Source organism: Poecilia formosa, unplaced genomic scaffold, assembly GCF_000485575.1.
Source record: "Poecilia formosa unplaced genomic scaffold, Poecilia_formosa-5.1.2 Scaffold43, whole genome shotgun sequence".
Lineage (NCBI taxonomy): Eukaryota > Metazoa > Chordata > Actinopteri > Cyprinodontiformes > Poeciliidae > Poecilia > Poecilia formosa.
Genome location: NW_006799982.1, coordinates 79,181 through 94,438, shown reverse-complemented (window position 1 = coordinate 94,438; position 15,258 = coordinate 79,181). Strand labels below are relative to the sequence as shown.

Below are 15,258 nucleotides of genomic sequence, written 5' to 3'. Positions count from 1 at the left end.
AACTCTACAGAAATGCCATGGATGTCTTGCATTAAAGATACCGAGGCCCCCTGCTGAAGGATTCATGAAACTTTGAAAGGCTCGCCGCAGAACGACACACTCCAAGTCGGCAGTCCTGTGATGAAGCAAATGCCACTGCGGCTCTGTGAGATAATAACAGAACGTATCCTGCGGTGACGGTGAAGGTGAACAAGGTAACCCATCCTTTAACACTAATAAGTGTTTCCTTTTTGTTGCCCAAGGAAATGTATTTCTCTTGCAGCACAATGCTGCCCTCTAAAAAGATCAGAAAGGGAAAGGAAAAGGGGGAGGAAGTTAGTGAAGGGGAAAGCGGAGGGAGGGAGAGGAGCAAATGGAGGCAGAAATGGCTGCAGGGTCGGGGGAGTTTATTTAAGACTCAAATTAAACATGCAGAGCAAAGGCGCCGACAAAAATTAAACCTTAATGACAAAATATTACCTCCATAATGGAAACTTGCACAATACACACGAGGCAACAAAGAAATTATGCATGCATGCAGGCGTGTCTGAAGAAAATATCTCATCTTGCTTTTCATCAACCTAGAATATGACCCATGAAAAAATGTCCAAGTTACGTTTTATATTAAAATTACTTGAACAAAGATTGTTTTGCTGTTCAGTGTAATTCAGCTGGTTTTCAGTGTTGCTATTGCGCCAAGTGACTCATTTGGAACGTATATTCATGTGGCATTAAGAGAGGTGCACTGGATGTGAATATTTCCTTTCATGTCGTCTTCCAAAGTGTGCCGGCAGGTGTTTCTAGACGTACCCGGCTATGTCCAGTTCTGCAGCGTCTAAACAGCCTGTGAGCTTCCCTGAAACACAACAGTGTGGGAACTGGGCTGGCAAGAGGAGAGAGTGCAGACACAGCAAACAATGCTGAGACAGGGGACAGCCAGTAATAGGATAAGTGGCAGGTTGAAAATGTGTCAACCGGAATGTGAATGCCATGTTAGCTATGCAAATGAGAGGGAGGACCCATTGGCTTGGCACACACGGCTCATCTATTCCACACAGCGGCCTGCCATGGTTATATCCATCAGTGGCAGCCTGGGCTCTGCAGAGCTTTCTACTGTAAATTATACTTTAAGGGTAATTAAATCAAATCTGGCCAAAAATATTCATTCTCGACTGGCAGGAAAAAAAAAGAGTTTTACAAAATGTTGCACATGGCTAACGCTGGCAGGCTAACATTGGATACGTGAGCAAAAAACTTTGGTAGCTTGTTTGTTTGTGACAGAAATGCAAAACACTATGAGCAGCTGTTATTTTAACATGCGATTTTTGTACTGAGGCGAATCAAATTGAGCCAGGATGACAAAATAAGAATTCATACCAAGTGTTTCTTTTCATTTTCTCACATTTCAACCACAAGTCTTGGTGTTTTAGCAGAATTTTATGTGATAGACTGACACAAAGTAGTACATAACTGTGAACCAAAACAACACGTTTTGTAAATGTTTCTTCTTTTTTTTTTTTGTTAATTATAAATCAGAAAAAGTAAAAAATTCTCAGAATGAGTGGAGTGTGTCTTTGAACAGTGATTTTCAAGTTCTCCCAGAAAATTCTCAGTTGAAATTAGGTCTTGTTTTTGACTGGTATGCTTAGGTTGTCGTCATGCTGGACGGTGAACCTCCAGCCCAGTTTCAATTCTTCTCCAGCCTCTACCAGGTTTATTTCCAGGACTGACCGTATTGACTTCATCAGTCTCCACCTCAGCAGTTTTCCTGTTCCTGATGGACAAAAAAAACAACACAAGATGATGCAACCATCACTTTGTTTCATGTTACTTCCTCTTCACATTGTGTTTTGCATTTGACGCTAAAATGTTTGAATTTGTTCTCATTTAACCACTGCACTAAAACTTTTATCCATTTATGTTAGCAACGTGAGTATTTAAGCACTCAATTTTAAGTTATTTCATACTAAGAATAAAATACCTTTACCTTCAGAATAATTGAGGAAAACATTGTTCATAACGTGAATGACAAATCACTTGACGACATTTGAAAAGCTGTCCTTGAAAAAGCTTAAAAGCATTTGTGTCCCTGGAAGTGGCTCCAAACTTGAACCCTGTTCATCTTTCCTGCAGTAGAAAATGTCACTCAGCAGAACAGGACGTCTGCGGAGAGAAGGTTCAAAATCAGTCATGCTGAGCTGGAATTTCCAAAATCAACGGTGGGTGTTGCTAGTTCAGGAAAAAATAAATCTGTAATGAACGCAACTCCGACCTGCCAGGCTGAGCTAATCCTCCAGTGCTGCTTTATAGGTCATCCATCTGAATGCCAGATTACTGTTTTTGTCTTCACACAACCTGAAGCAGGTAAGTCAATCACAGTTCTGTTAAAGGAAAAAAAAAAACTGATTTATCTCACAAACAGAATTTTGTTTTCACCCTTTTGAACCCAAGAAGGAAGTAAGGCTGGTGCCAGAGAGCGGTAACAAAAGAAACATGACCTATAGCAAAAAACTACAAAACATTGGAGCAAACCTTCAGAAGAGAAAAAAAAAAGTGTTTTCTACTCCTCTGCATATTTCTTTGTCCCTCCAGCCCTCCCTCCTCATCCTCCCCTCCCTTCAACCCCCCCACTCTTTCTAATTTTCCTGAGGACGGAGGTGCCTGCCTGCCTGGCACATGACATTGATTTCCATCAGCGCTTGGAAATAACCTTAGAGCCGTTGCCAGGACAACCCGCATCTACCTTTTCACATTTTTGCATATTGCCAGTGAGTTTTTTATTTATTTTCTTTCACCCTCCTCACAGCCTGTCTTTCTTCACTGCGTCGGCCACTGCTCACAGAGCGACGGGAAGACAAATGCTCTCAGGTAAACGGGTGGCGTTATGGGGAGGTGGAGGTGGAGGGGCGGTGTGGGGTGATTGCTGTGGTTGGGTGGGTGGCGGTTGAGGAGAGAGATGGATGGTCATGCCAGGCCAGAACAGGATGGGCTGTGGGGACTGTGGCATGAAATGTGTGTGCATCTATGCGATGTGGGGGAGGGCTAATGATGTCTCCACCCTGAGGGGGGTCGGGGGTGGGGTTGGCAAGAAGGAGGAACAATAAAACACAAGAGCACTGACACCGATGGACTTCTGCCTCCTAATTAACTAGCATGATGAACAAAAGCGGATGGAATGGAGAAGAAAGGAGAGATTAAGGATTAAATTTGGAGGTGTGAGAAGAAACAAACAAAAAAAACAAGTACCTTTTGAACTTTCTCACATTTTTATTATAAAACCATAAGCCTCAATTGTGTTTTGAACACAGAGTAATGCAAAAATCTTCAGTGTGGCAGGCAATTGGGTTCAGTCCTCCATCAATTTTTCCCATCAGACGTCCTGAAGAGAAACATTCCCACAGCATGATCCTGCCCCCACTATGTTTCACTATGAATTCCCAGGATTTTCCAGTTTTAGTTTTTCATTTCTACAGCATTTCATATGTAGGTCAAAAATTTCAGCTTTGATCCTATCTGACCCAAGTCTTCCACATGTCGCCTACATAAGTGGACACAAATCCCCTATATGTCATACATAGATTGTCCATAAATGGGTAAATGGAAACCCTTATAAACGTCAGTCTGGGACATTTTCACAGCTTGGCACACCTACTTAGATATTTATTCAGAAAGTTTTTTTGTTTTTTAATCTTCTTTCATTTTATAGTTATGCACTTACTTTGAGTTGCACTACCAGATAAACCCTCCAACAAAATCCATTGATGGATTTGCTTTAAATGTCAAAAACTGTAAAATTTAAATGTGGAATACTTTTGCAAAGCAGTTTATGTTACAGACTTGAACCAGCAGTGCTCTGCCACTCACAATGTCAGACTCTGACAGTCATCAAGTTTCTCCCCTGACAGCGCACGTTTGTTTATGTGCATATGATGTGGCATCCGTTGGGTTGGTCATTTACAGTTCAGTGGTGTGGAGAGGCTGGTTTTAGCGCTAATGTTAAAGTATCTGGAAATCTGTATGAGCACAGGAGAAACGGGGTGTGTGAATGTGTGCGGTGGTGGGGGGCCGGCTGTCAAACCGTCAGTGTGTGTCATGAGAAATGATGATGCACACACAGAGAGAGAGAGAGAGAGTGAGAGAGAGAGAGAGAGGGCCACCAAGAGACCGCCCTCCACCTGCATCGTGTGCCTTTTTATTTCTCTCCTCCATCCCAGCATCAACACCTCAGCCAAAGTGCAGCCATGGGGAAAATTAATTTCTTATTACCTGATTATACTATTTGGTTTCAGCTGGAATGTCACTTGAATATTCCACATCAGCATTTCATCAATAAGGTTGCTGGAAGGTAAAGAGAGGCAAAGTGTTGAAGCCGGGCAACAGGGCGAGCCGGCCTGAAGTTCTGCAATGGCTGTTCTAAAGAATAAAGACCGGCACTGGCAGTATGCCGACCTGGGCAGAAAGCAATTTGCTCAAGTGCTTTTCTGTCTTATCTGCCCACTACAATCACACACACACCTACACACACACGCACGCACACACAGACTTACACTCTTGTATGTGCACAAACATCAAAGAGGAGCAAGGCTCGGCCAGTCAATCCACAAGGGGGTTTAGAAGTTTTACTGGAGCTGAATGTCCACCTTCATACACATTTTATGTCTCACTGAGGTTTTTCTCATCCAGCCAGCGCTCGTATTTACCTTTTATCCCCATCTCTGCTCCGACACACAGAGGATTTAAGACTGATGGCCGAGCACACCCTGCCTCCCCCTTCCCTCTCACATCTCACAAGAAGCACAATCTGATGGATGAATTTAGAGGCCGACAGGTGAAGAAAATGAAAGATGATATTCTGAAAACACCAGATTGTAAGGCAAAAAAAAAAAAAAAAAAAGAGACATTTTGAGTCTACATCAATCTCATGTATTGTATCCCTACAGCTCAAACGTCTTAATAAGTCCCGGAAAAGAAACAAAACTGATCATCACAAAATTCATGAGGTCCAGAAAATCCGAACTTGGGTGCGTTTCCTCCTTGAGGGCATTGCTATTATTTTACTCATCCCCTTCGCAACAAACATACAAACTCAAGACTCCTGAAAAGGGCAAATTTGCATACCTTCCATAAGGAGGAAAATCTGATCATATAAATGTAAATAAGGTGAGCTTAACTTCTATTTTCTGCAGAAAACAGTGAACCGATAACACAAGGGAGCAGTGGGCAGAGCTCGATGGAGTGGAAAGGGCACCGAGATGCTCGTGAATTTGTATATACATTAATGTCAGGGATGAGGAAGAGGACAATATTTTTATTTATTTCGCACCTCCACCTTCCAATGCTATGTTGATATTTAAACAGCAGGAAGCACTGCTGCAATATCTGCAGCACACATCCAGAGACGAGCTGCTTTTGGAAAGCGCCAGACATACTTACTTTACAAAATCCCTTTTCTGTTTGGTTTCATGTTAAATATTTCCTCAGAAATCAAACGGATCTCTCAACGCAAACCACTCGTGGTCTTACTCAAGACAATAACGAGATCTGCATCTTGAAGAAGCACAAACCCAGGTTTCTTTGTGCAACGTTGATTTTTCTTTACCGCGAACAACAAGAAAAACACCTATTACAAAACAAACCAACTCATGTGAACAAGTACAATGTCACTGGATTTATTGCTTTTTACTTCCAGTTTTGTTCACTATTACTCTTAGAAATATGTCAATAAACAACACAATCACTCATAATAACCAATTATGAAATAGTCTATTCAATGCCGTACAAAAGATATTGAACATTTTTACATCTTGTTACGTTACAAACTAAACTTCGGTGCATCGTATTGGGAGTTTACAGACCAACAAGAAGGAAAAGGATAAATGTTTCTTTTTTAATTCTTCTAATTTAGATTATTGGGTCCATGTTGCAATGTTGGAGTTTCATTCATAGTGATTCTCTGGCAGAAGTGTTTATCTGAGGATCAAATTTTGGATCTTACAATGGCAATTTTAACAATACTGGAGCAATATTTTTCAGAGGAACTGGCTTTCCAATAGCAATAAAATGAAAGTCAGATTGTGTGAGGGGATGTACGAAAAAAGAAAAACCACAAAATGATTTTTTTATAGATCTGAAGCTGATTGAACACACACAGCGAGAGTATCCTGATTTATCCATTTAAAGGTTTGGACTTGGATCACACAGAAAAGCTCTCTAATCTCTTTACAAATTTACTTGAACACCTTTTGCCTTTTTTTTTTGTCTCTGTTATTATTGTTTTCTAAAGTTATCAGCATGAACCAATGTCAAAAATGTGCTTTTTTCCCCCCAAAAAACAGATGTTATCTGATAAAATATCAGTGAACATCCTTCTTCAAATAATTTATTTGAGCTAAAACCCTTTATTTAGCTTCAAGGCATGTTTCCAGACTGAATGTAATTGAGACAGAGTAAAGTTCATGGCTGAAAAGATACAAGACAAGCATTCTATTAGCTCGCTTTGGGACATGCAGCTCCACCAAGAAAGAAAATGAAAGGACAATGTCTCCGGCTGTATGCATGCTGCAGGCTCAGATCTGATTATTTCCCCCCACCTATTGTGAACCAGAATTTGATCCTCTCGTTTCTGTCCAAACAAACACTCAATCTGATTTTCCCCTAGCTTTGACGCACAACGAAAACAGCGGATGGAAAGCAGGAGCAGAAGGAAAAGAAAAGGAAAATTGGCTTAAGGGTCTGGTCTCATTCTAGCTCAGAGCAGCACAAGCCGCAGAGGAACAAAATGTAATTCATATTATCGTGACCTCGAAGGGGGTTTCATCGCAGTGTGACTGTGAGGATGCCAACTGGGTCAATGGTGCATGAAACTGCCTCCTTTTATTGGCATGGCATTCAATCAGTTCCTCCTGGGTATATGTCCTTGGCTGTGCAGTGGGGGCCACTCATTACGGCTCTCCTTGCACCTGCTAGCATCTCACTGCCTCCCCGCCCTTATTTCAATCCTTGCATAAATACAATCAGTCCTGTCAGGAAAGCAGGAGAGCTCACCATCATCCACAGTCGTCTCTGACTGATTATGCAGAGTATAATCAGTCCTCCCATTTCTTCCAGTGTCTTTGAATTCCACTGGAGCTGGCCAAGTGCCAGCATCTGCTCACCCGGTACCGTCATCCCCCACACCTCACCCCCTGTATGCATCTTTAAGCAATAGCACAAAAAGACTAGGTAAGGTCTTTTTGTGCTAAAAACAAAAAAGCACGCTATAAGACATCCTTATACACCGAATAGAGACAAGTCAGATACCTCATTTCACCACAGTGCTGTAACCAGGAGGCAAACGGCATGTATGGTGCCTTGTAAGAAAATTTGTACCCCTTTTGTGACGTTACAACCCCAAACCTCAAAGTAGTGAACAATGCTAAAGAGGGAGGAAACGGATACATGGGTTTCAACAGTTTTTGCAAACAAAACATGAAAAGTGTGCCATACATTTCTCTCCACCACTTATACTCCAATACTTGTGAACAAATATGTCACTGATTACATGTGCACCTTCAACTGGTCTGTAATTTACTCTAAGAAAACAAACATGGGCCAAGGATGAAGTTCTGCAGAACTTTAAATGGTGGAGAGCTGCAGAGATCCACATCTCAGGAGGTCGACCTTACAGCTAGTACCCCTTCAGGCAGAGTGGCAATAATTAAAGCCGCTGTTGGAAGAAAGTTATGAGAAATCTCGATTTGGACTGATGATGATTGTGGACAAACTGCTCTCACTGTGAAACAGGGTGGTGGTAGGATCATGATGTGGGGTTTGTTTATTTGAGCCAGTATGGGGCAATCTAGACAGCCTGTTAGAAACTGTGGAAGGATTAACCTTCCGTAGATCAGCTAACCTAAATATACAGCCAAAGCTACTCAAATACAGGAATGGAATGGCCCAATCAAAATCAAGAACTAAGCTGAATTGAGAATTTGAGGCAGGACTTAAAAAGGGATGCTCCCGTTCTTCTATTTCAAAGTTTTGCCCTTGGACTATCACACAAAATCCCTCTAATTTTGATTAAAGTTTGTGGCTGTTACATCTCAATAGTAAAAACGTAAAGGGTTTGCAAGGCAAACCTTAGCCTCCGAAAGTCATGCAGCTGTTTCACCTCTTGCTCTAGCGCTCATGCTGTAAACATTCACTTGTAACTTGCATCAGAGTGAGCTTTAACTAATGTACCAGTCAGTCTGTCCCATTAAAGCCCAGAGAAATCCCTGGGCAGCCCGCTGTCCAGTTTGTTCTCCTCACTGACACTAAACAGAAGCTAGGTACCACAGCATTCACACCAGCTAAACAACCTTCACCTCTCCAGGGAGATGTGCCTTTTCTTTCCCTACACATCCGCTGGTGACTTTAATGAAATATGCAGCTGTCTTTTAATCAAAGCAAGTCCTATTTGCATATGGGCAAGATACAGAGGAGGGCGCAGCAGCCCTCTGCCGCGCACACGAGTGCCCTGATTTAGAAGCAGGAGGGAGATGGAGGGAAGGTGGAGGAGGGAGGTGTGGATAAAAAGAGGTGGGGTAAGGAGGGGATGGGGGGGTTCGGAGGAGTAGGGGTGGGCATGGGTTGAAACCAACCAAACCCAAACACATAGATTGATGTGGCACATTTGCATACCTCAACAACAAACGTGGGTGCAATGCTTCATATCCAGTGGGGCTCAAGAAAAAAAGGCAAAGAATCAGAGGAATCCGACACCATGTGTGTCTCTGCGGAGACGGGACGCATCTTTACTGTAGTTTTGCCGGTGTTAATTATCACAGTGTGGCAATTATCAGAATGTGGTCTCACTAAATGCAAAGTTAATGACCAATAAATGACCCTGTGTGTTGGTGACTCAGATGGCACAGCGCTGGAAGACAGAGGAGGTGTGAGCGAGGCTACTGCGCTCTGTTTTTAGACGTCTTCATGCCTGCAGATTAATTCAAATGCGAGTAACAGACAGATACAACAACCTGTTGCGTGTGTTTAAGAAGCACGCAGATGAAAGACGGGCTTGTTTAAATGTGTGTTTGGTACAGACGGGATCTGGCTCACTTCGTTGACGTTGAACTGGAAGTGTGTCTGCTTGGCTTTCTGCCTGTCTGCCTGCAGCAGCTCTGCCAGGCTCTACAGAGCCAACAGTGATTAAAGAATAGATGATTCCATCAGATCAGAATGTTTTACTTCAAAATAGTTCTTTGTATATTTAGTATTTTCTCGCAGGAAGGCACTATTACCCTGTTGTGATGGAGAAAGCTGAACAGGAGGGTGGTTATGTTCTTGCATGCGTTTCTTGCTCATATTAACTCTTTTGCCTTTGGAAAACCCTGAGAGTTTTATGCTCTTGGTGGTTTAAACACGTGTGGTACAATTTATGCAAATGAAGCTGAACTGAGGAATAACTCACCACCACTACATTTTGATAAATCTAAGCAACCTTATAAACCCTTATTGAATTTTCGTACAATATCTCCCACATGGTCTTGTCTTTTAAAAAGTTTCTCTGTCTTTCACCTGAACTTGACCCTCACAGTTTCTGTTAATTGCCATTTCTTAATTATATTTTGAGCCCAGGAATTAGCTATCTAAAATACTTTTTTTTTTTTTCCTTTTTGTTATCAGCATTGATTATTTTAATGTTCAAAGTGGTAAGTCTGTCCAGGAGCTTATGGCTGCAGATTACTGAGACAAGGGTTTGGGGAGTTCTAATAATGATTGTTAAAAAAAATTATAGCCTTAAAATATCTAATTGAGAAATAGGTCCTTGCTAGAAGTCTTTAGAAGTTATAATTGCAAATCTTCAAGCTGCTGCACAGAAGTAAGTTCTTATTTTCATACCATGACCATGTTGGGCATGTTTTAAACATTTAAAGTTTGGGTTCTGCTGCTGTTCATGGTTCCTAATAATTTGATGAAAAGATCCAATGTTTCACATGTGAAAGCAAACTATTTTTCACATTTTTTCACCTTACAGGCACAAGAACAACACAAAATGTTATTGGTTATTTTATGTAACAGACCAAGACAAAATGTCCCACAAATGTGCAATGGAACGAAAAAGACAAATGGCTTTCAACATACTAAAAATTGATATTACATATTGCAAAAAACAAAAAGAAAATTACGGCATTGTGTATGTTCTCACCCCTATTTGTTCCGATACCCCTAAATAAAATAAAGTGTTACCAGTTACCTTAAAAGGTCACCTAAATGATAAAAAGAGTCCACCCGTGTGAAATCTAAACTGAACCCAACTTGCGGTTCTCTGTTCAGATAAAAATGTAAAGTTGGAAAATTACTATTGCATGTCATGCTAATTACAGATACAGTTAGACTTTGTAATTGGCCGTAAAATGTGAGGTGAAAATGCGGGTGGGGAGGCAGAAAGTACTAAGCCTCACTGATAGGGGGGCAGTGCTGAGCTCTATAAGCTCAATATGCAACAGGTGCAAGTGAAGCAGCCAGACTTTTAAAAATGAAGGCAAGCAACAAAGCGACTCAGGTATCAGTGGAGAAGGAGAGATGCTTAGAACTCGTATACAAATAAAGGAAATTTCCAATCTCAATAAGCACATTTAAATAAAAAAATGTGAAATTGAATATTATAGCCTATAAATATTTTATTTTTCTTGCTATATTGTTTAACAGTAAGCTTAATTAAAAGCCTTTAATACAACCAAATATTTTAGTGAAGGTCAAAATTGAAATAAAGCTCTCCATTTCAGTATATCCGGACATCTGGTTCCAGTGGAGTTGGTGCCTCATAAACGTCACTGACTGATTCAATAGAGCTGAATACAAATGTAAGTCACACTTCATATTTTTTGCCAAAGTGTGAAAACCATACAACATTTTCCTTCCACTTCACAATTATACTCTACTTTATGTCTATTACATAATATCCATAGAAAACACACAGAAGTTTCTGGCTGAAAAGGGAAAAAATGTCAAAAAGTTAGAGAGGTCTAATATAAATACCCTATGTCAGTGTAGCAATTTTGATCCAGTGGTGGGTACATGAAAGAAATAAAACATGCAATTATACTTTGTCAGCCACCAACTGCCATGTATAAATGTTTGCAGAGAGCGGCTTCACCGTTTCTTAGCCTTGGTCCTCGGTGTCTACCAGCCAGCCAGCTGCTCACCGTCAGACAGAAATCTCAACCACACTTCACTTTCCTGTCAATTCTTAATACTCATCATATCTGTGTTGCTCCAGGGTATCTAACTTAAAATTAACTCCCGCTGCTTGTCTTATTTAATGGCTAATTAATTCAGGCCTCCCACAGTTTCACATATTGCCGCTTCGCGTCGTCACATTGCCTGAGTGGAGCGGCGTCTGCTAACTGATGTTTCCTTTTGTTGTTAAGACTTCACTTCAAAGATCTCTTGGAGAACAAGGGCTTTGATGAGTACAGATGAGTAGGAGTCTGAACACTCACTGACATGCAGCATATGTACGGCTACTTCTGAATGTAATCGGTGGAATAAAACACAATATCCTCTGATTAAATCAAATGGTATGAATGAGTTTAGTTATCATGTTAAAGGTTATGTACCACATAGTGCCTGAACAAATGTTGGAATCATAGAAAAATAGTTCTTAAAGCCTTATTTTGACATGTGACAGTATGAAAGACACAGTGACATTAACAATGGAAAACTCCCATCAGTGACCAAATATCATTTTCTGCTTAGATTGGAATGCTGCCATCATTTATGCACTGCTGCATTTCCTGATGTGACATTTTAAAATGTCTTCAGCTGAAAAGGTCTACTAAATGGAACTAGTGCTAATATGTGTCCATAATAATTTTCACACTGTTGCTGCAGCTAAAATGCTAAAAGCTATCATTTTAGCAAAACACTAAACTAAACATCACAAATGAACAACTTAAAACAACAAAATGCAACAAGAAGCACGGAAACTAATATTGAGTGCAATTTGGTTCAAAATTATTCTTTCCACAGACCGAATTCTGATTAAACTAATATTTTAATTTACCAACATGTTTCTCCTCACTGGAAGTAATATGAGTGTTTTAGAGTTGCCAAACTTGAATATAATATCCAATAATAATGCTTTGCTACTAATTGTCATCACAAGTTAAAAAAAAAAGTTATATGTTGATGTGCAGCGGAATTTTACAGAAGAGGATTAGGGCCACTGGAAAAAAAAATAAATCAGTTCTGACTTTAATCTCAGAATTCAGAGAAAAAAGTCCGAATTCTGACTTTAATCTCAAAAATAATAATTCTGACTTTTTTCTCAGAATTCTGAGATTAAAGTAAGAACAGATTTTTAGTTTTGCAAAAATAAAAATCAGATGTTTACTTCATGGCACTTGGTTACCAGAAAACGCGCTAATCATTGAAGTTGCATTGCTAGATTTTCTAAGCACACGTTATTTTGAAACTTAACAGCTTAATATTTGTCATAACCACTAAAGGTTGGTTTTCTTTTGGATCTCTTGTCTCCAAGAGTCGATCTCGGAGAAGGAAAAGACAATGAAAAGTGTTTGATGAAAATAATGTGTTTGAACAACTTACCTTATTGGGCTTCTGTTCTTATAAGCTGTGTGTGTCAATTTATCCTTTTTTACTCTAAAAATCACTGGTGCTAAAATGTGTTCCGAGTGCCATTCAATGTGACTGTGTGTGCTACTTAACCTGTTGAGTTCAACACAACTTTTATATGTTGTATCCGCATTTGGCTTATCAGAGATGGGCTAATGTTGGAAGCTAACTGTCAAATGTGAACGACATGTTAGAACTAGAAAATTCCTGAAGAAATTTAACCGGGGCATGCCAAAGTGTGCCCATCGGTTTTTAATCAAGCCTTCTGATGCTAAAAAATAGCATTAATGCTAAAGAAAGCTGCAATCTAGTTAATAACCAGTGGAAAGTCAGAAGCATGTGGACTAAGCTGTACCTGTACCATTCAGTATGTTAAAATTAATGCATAAGCTAAAATTAACCAAAATGCTAATGTTAGCATGAAGACTATCAGTAGCATGTGGGGCATTGACGTACTCCATTCAGTATACTAAACATGGGAAATAAGTAAGAAAATTAACTAATAGGTTATTTTAGGTAAAAGGCTAATGTTTGTGCTAAGGCAGTTCATTATCCTGAGGAAAAAATCATGAAAAAGGCTAATATTATTGCACCACCTATGGCGGTGCACTGATGTGAGAGAAATATGCAGGCTTTTATTTTGAAAGTTTCAGTAAGCTTCATTTTAATGACCACACTAAATCAATGTTTAACAGTGGTTTCTTTAAACCAATCACATAAAGCCCAAAAGAGCAATTACCTGATGTGAAAAATGTCAAGTCTTTTATTTTGAAATTTTCAGTAAGATTCATTTTAAATGGCCACACTAATCCAATGTGTAACAGTGGTTCAATAATACCCAAAACAGCAAGTAGTTCTGAATGCCAGCTCAGCCCTCCTCTGTAATAATTGAGTGAGCCACCATGTGTATTAAAGTGTTCCACCATGCTTAGAACTACAGAGTCTTTGTAGTCCAAACCAGCAGCTCTGCCTTTCTCTGTATTCTGTTGCTATAGTGATTAAGCCTCAGCCAACTGCTGTGTGTGTGAGACAGAAAGCTGGAGAAGGATTTCTACCTTTATGAGACACCCAGTCAGTTCTGATGAAAAAAGCAGTCCGAACAACTGCTTCCCGTTCAGGAAAATCATTTGAAGCGTATGAGAGGGCTATTTGTCGTCTCCAACAGTTCCGCGATTCATATCTGTAGGTCACTCACAGAAATAGCAGCGATGAGAGAAAGATGGTGTGCGCGCTGAACTCAGAAATTTTTCAGAAAAGTCTGAAAATGAATGGATGAGAGCCTGTGGTTACCCTGTCACATGATTTCACTCTGAAGCACCTTGCCCCAATCACAGCGCCAACCAGTGGCCTGGCATGACAACTACAACGCGTCTTGACAGTGCCGTCTAAACGTAGGACTCTTCCACACTCATCTGAAAATATCGGCCTTTGGCAGACGGCGGTCTTGTGTAAATACAGCCTAGGTGACACAATGTCAACTTGAAAGCCGATTTTAAAAGCAGCCAACTAATTTACTCTGGTTCTGTTAAAACATGGGGTGTATGCCTTACCACCAAGACAGTAAAGATATCCTCTTCCAGATCTCTCTTGCAGCCAAGGGTCTGACACTGTCATAATGCTTTCAGTGCCAAACACTCTCACGCTTAGCTCTGCAGCCGGGGAAAGTCATGTTGGTGTCAGTGGAGTTTTCAGTGGCTGCTGATCTTCCTGCAAGTGTTTTTTTTTTTGCCTCTCACCTTCACATTTGCCACCAAAACACCGTTGCTCTCTTCACGGGGAGGCTTCTGAGCAGCGATTCCAACTGAGACGCAGCAACAACAGCTACAGCAGGAGCTCCAATTTGTGAACAGTAGACGACGACCTTTGAGATGCGGCTGTCAACACATTACGGTCAGCCGTGCCGTTGAGGAGGATGTGACAGGAGGTGAAAATGAGAGGCCCTGTTAGAGCAGTCCGGGGGAGTAATGATGCTGCTGCTGCTGCAAAGTCACAGTTTCTCCCAAAGGGGCTTCTGCTGTCATTGTGGGGGAGAATATCTGGATATTCTAAAATACGCTTATTATGAATAAGCTGAGCAAAATTTGGTCTGCAGTTTATCTTCTTGCCACTCATGGTTGCTTATAAGGGAACATGGTTTATAGGATGGATTTTCCCTTAAGACTAACAACCACTTTCCTGTAACCAGGACAAAATTACATGTTCCTACTGATCGGGGACCCTAAACATAGACTAAAGCAGGCTTTAGAAATAAAAGGAACAATCATGCACAGACTTAACCCCAACAGTCATGTCGTTAGACTCAGAGAACTCCAGACCAGGATTCAAACCAAGGACCTTCTCCCTGCAATGCAACAAATTGCACCACAATTCTTCAAATATGTAATATTTCATTATATTGTAATTTAGATGGTACAGATGACCCCACATCAGTATGTGATTATAACCTGGATTAAAGAGACGCTGTACTGCATTGCTAATGCGTTTCTAAAGCTAGGCAAGTTATTTTTACATTTTTGGAATAAAAGGAGGTAGCTCATTAGTGATCAGGGGCGAGAGATATTTAAATGTATAAATATCCACCACAGAGGAAATAATTGAACATACGGATGATGGGGAATTCAACATAGATTAAAGACGCAGTACGTCATTTTCATTTCTACACTTTTTACACAAATA

The 15,258-nt window shown here is 40.5% G+C and overlaps 1 long non-coding RNA gene across 1 annotated transcript; it reads right to left on the bottom strand.

The window, feature by feature from the left end:
* Positions 1-1,471: 1,471 nt before the first annotated feature.
* LOC103137694 (uncharacterized) lies at positions 1,472-12,753 on the bottom strand. The gene is made up of 4 exons (XR_476183.2): positions 12,556-12,753; positions 2,252-2,360; positions 1,967-2,142; positions 1,472-1,753 (listed from the first exon to the last, which is right to left on the bottom strand). It is a non-coding gene; the product is annotated as an uncharacterized LOC103137694 (long non-coding RNA).
* Between the last annotated feature and the right edge of the window lie 2,505 nt (positions 12,754-15,258).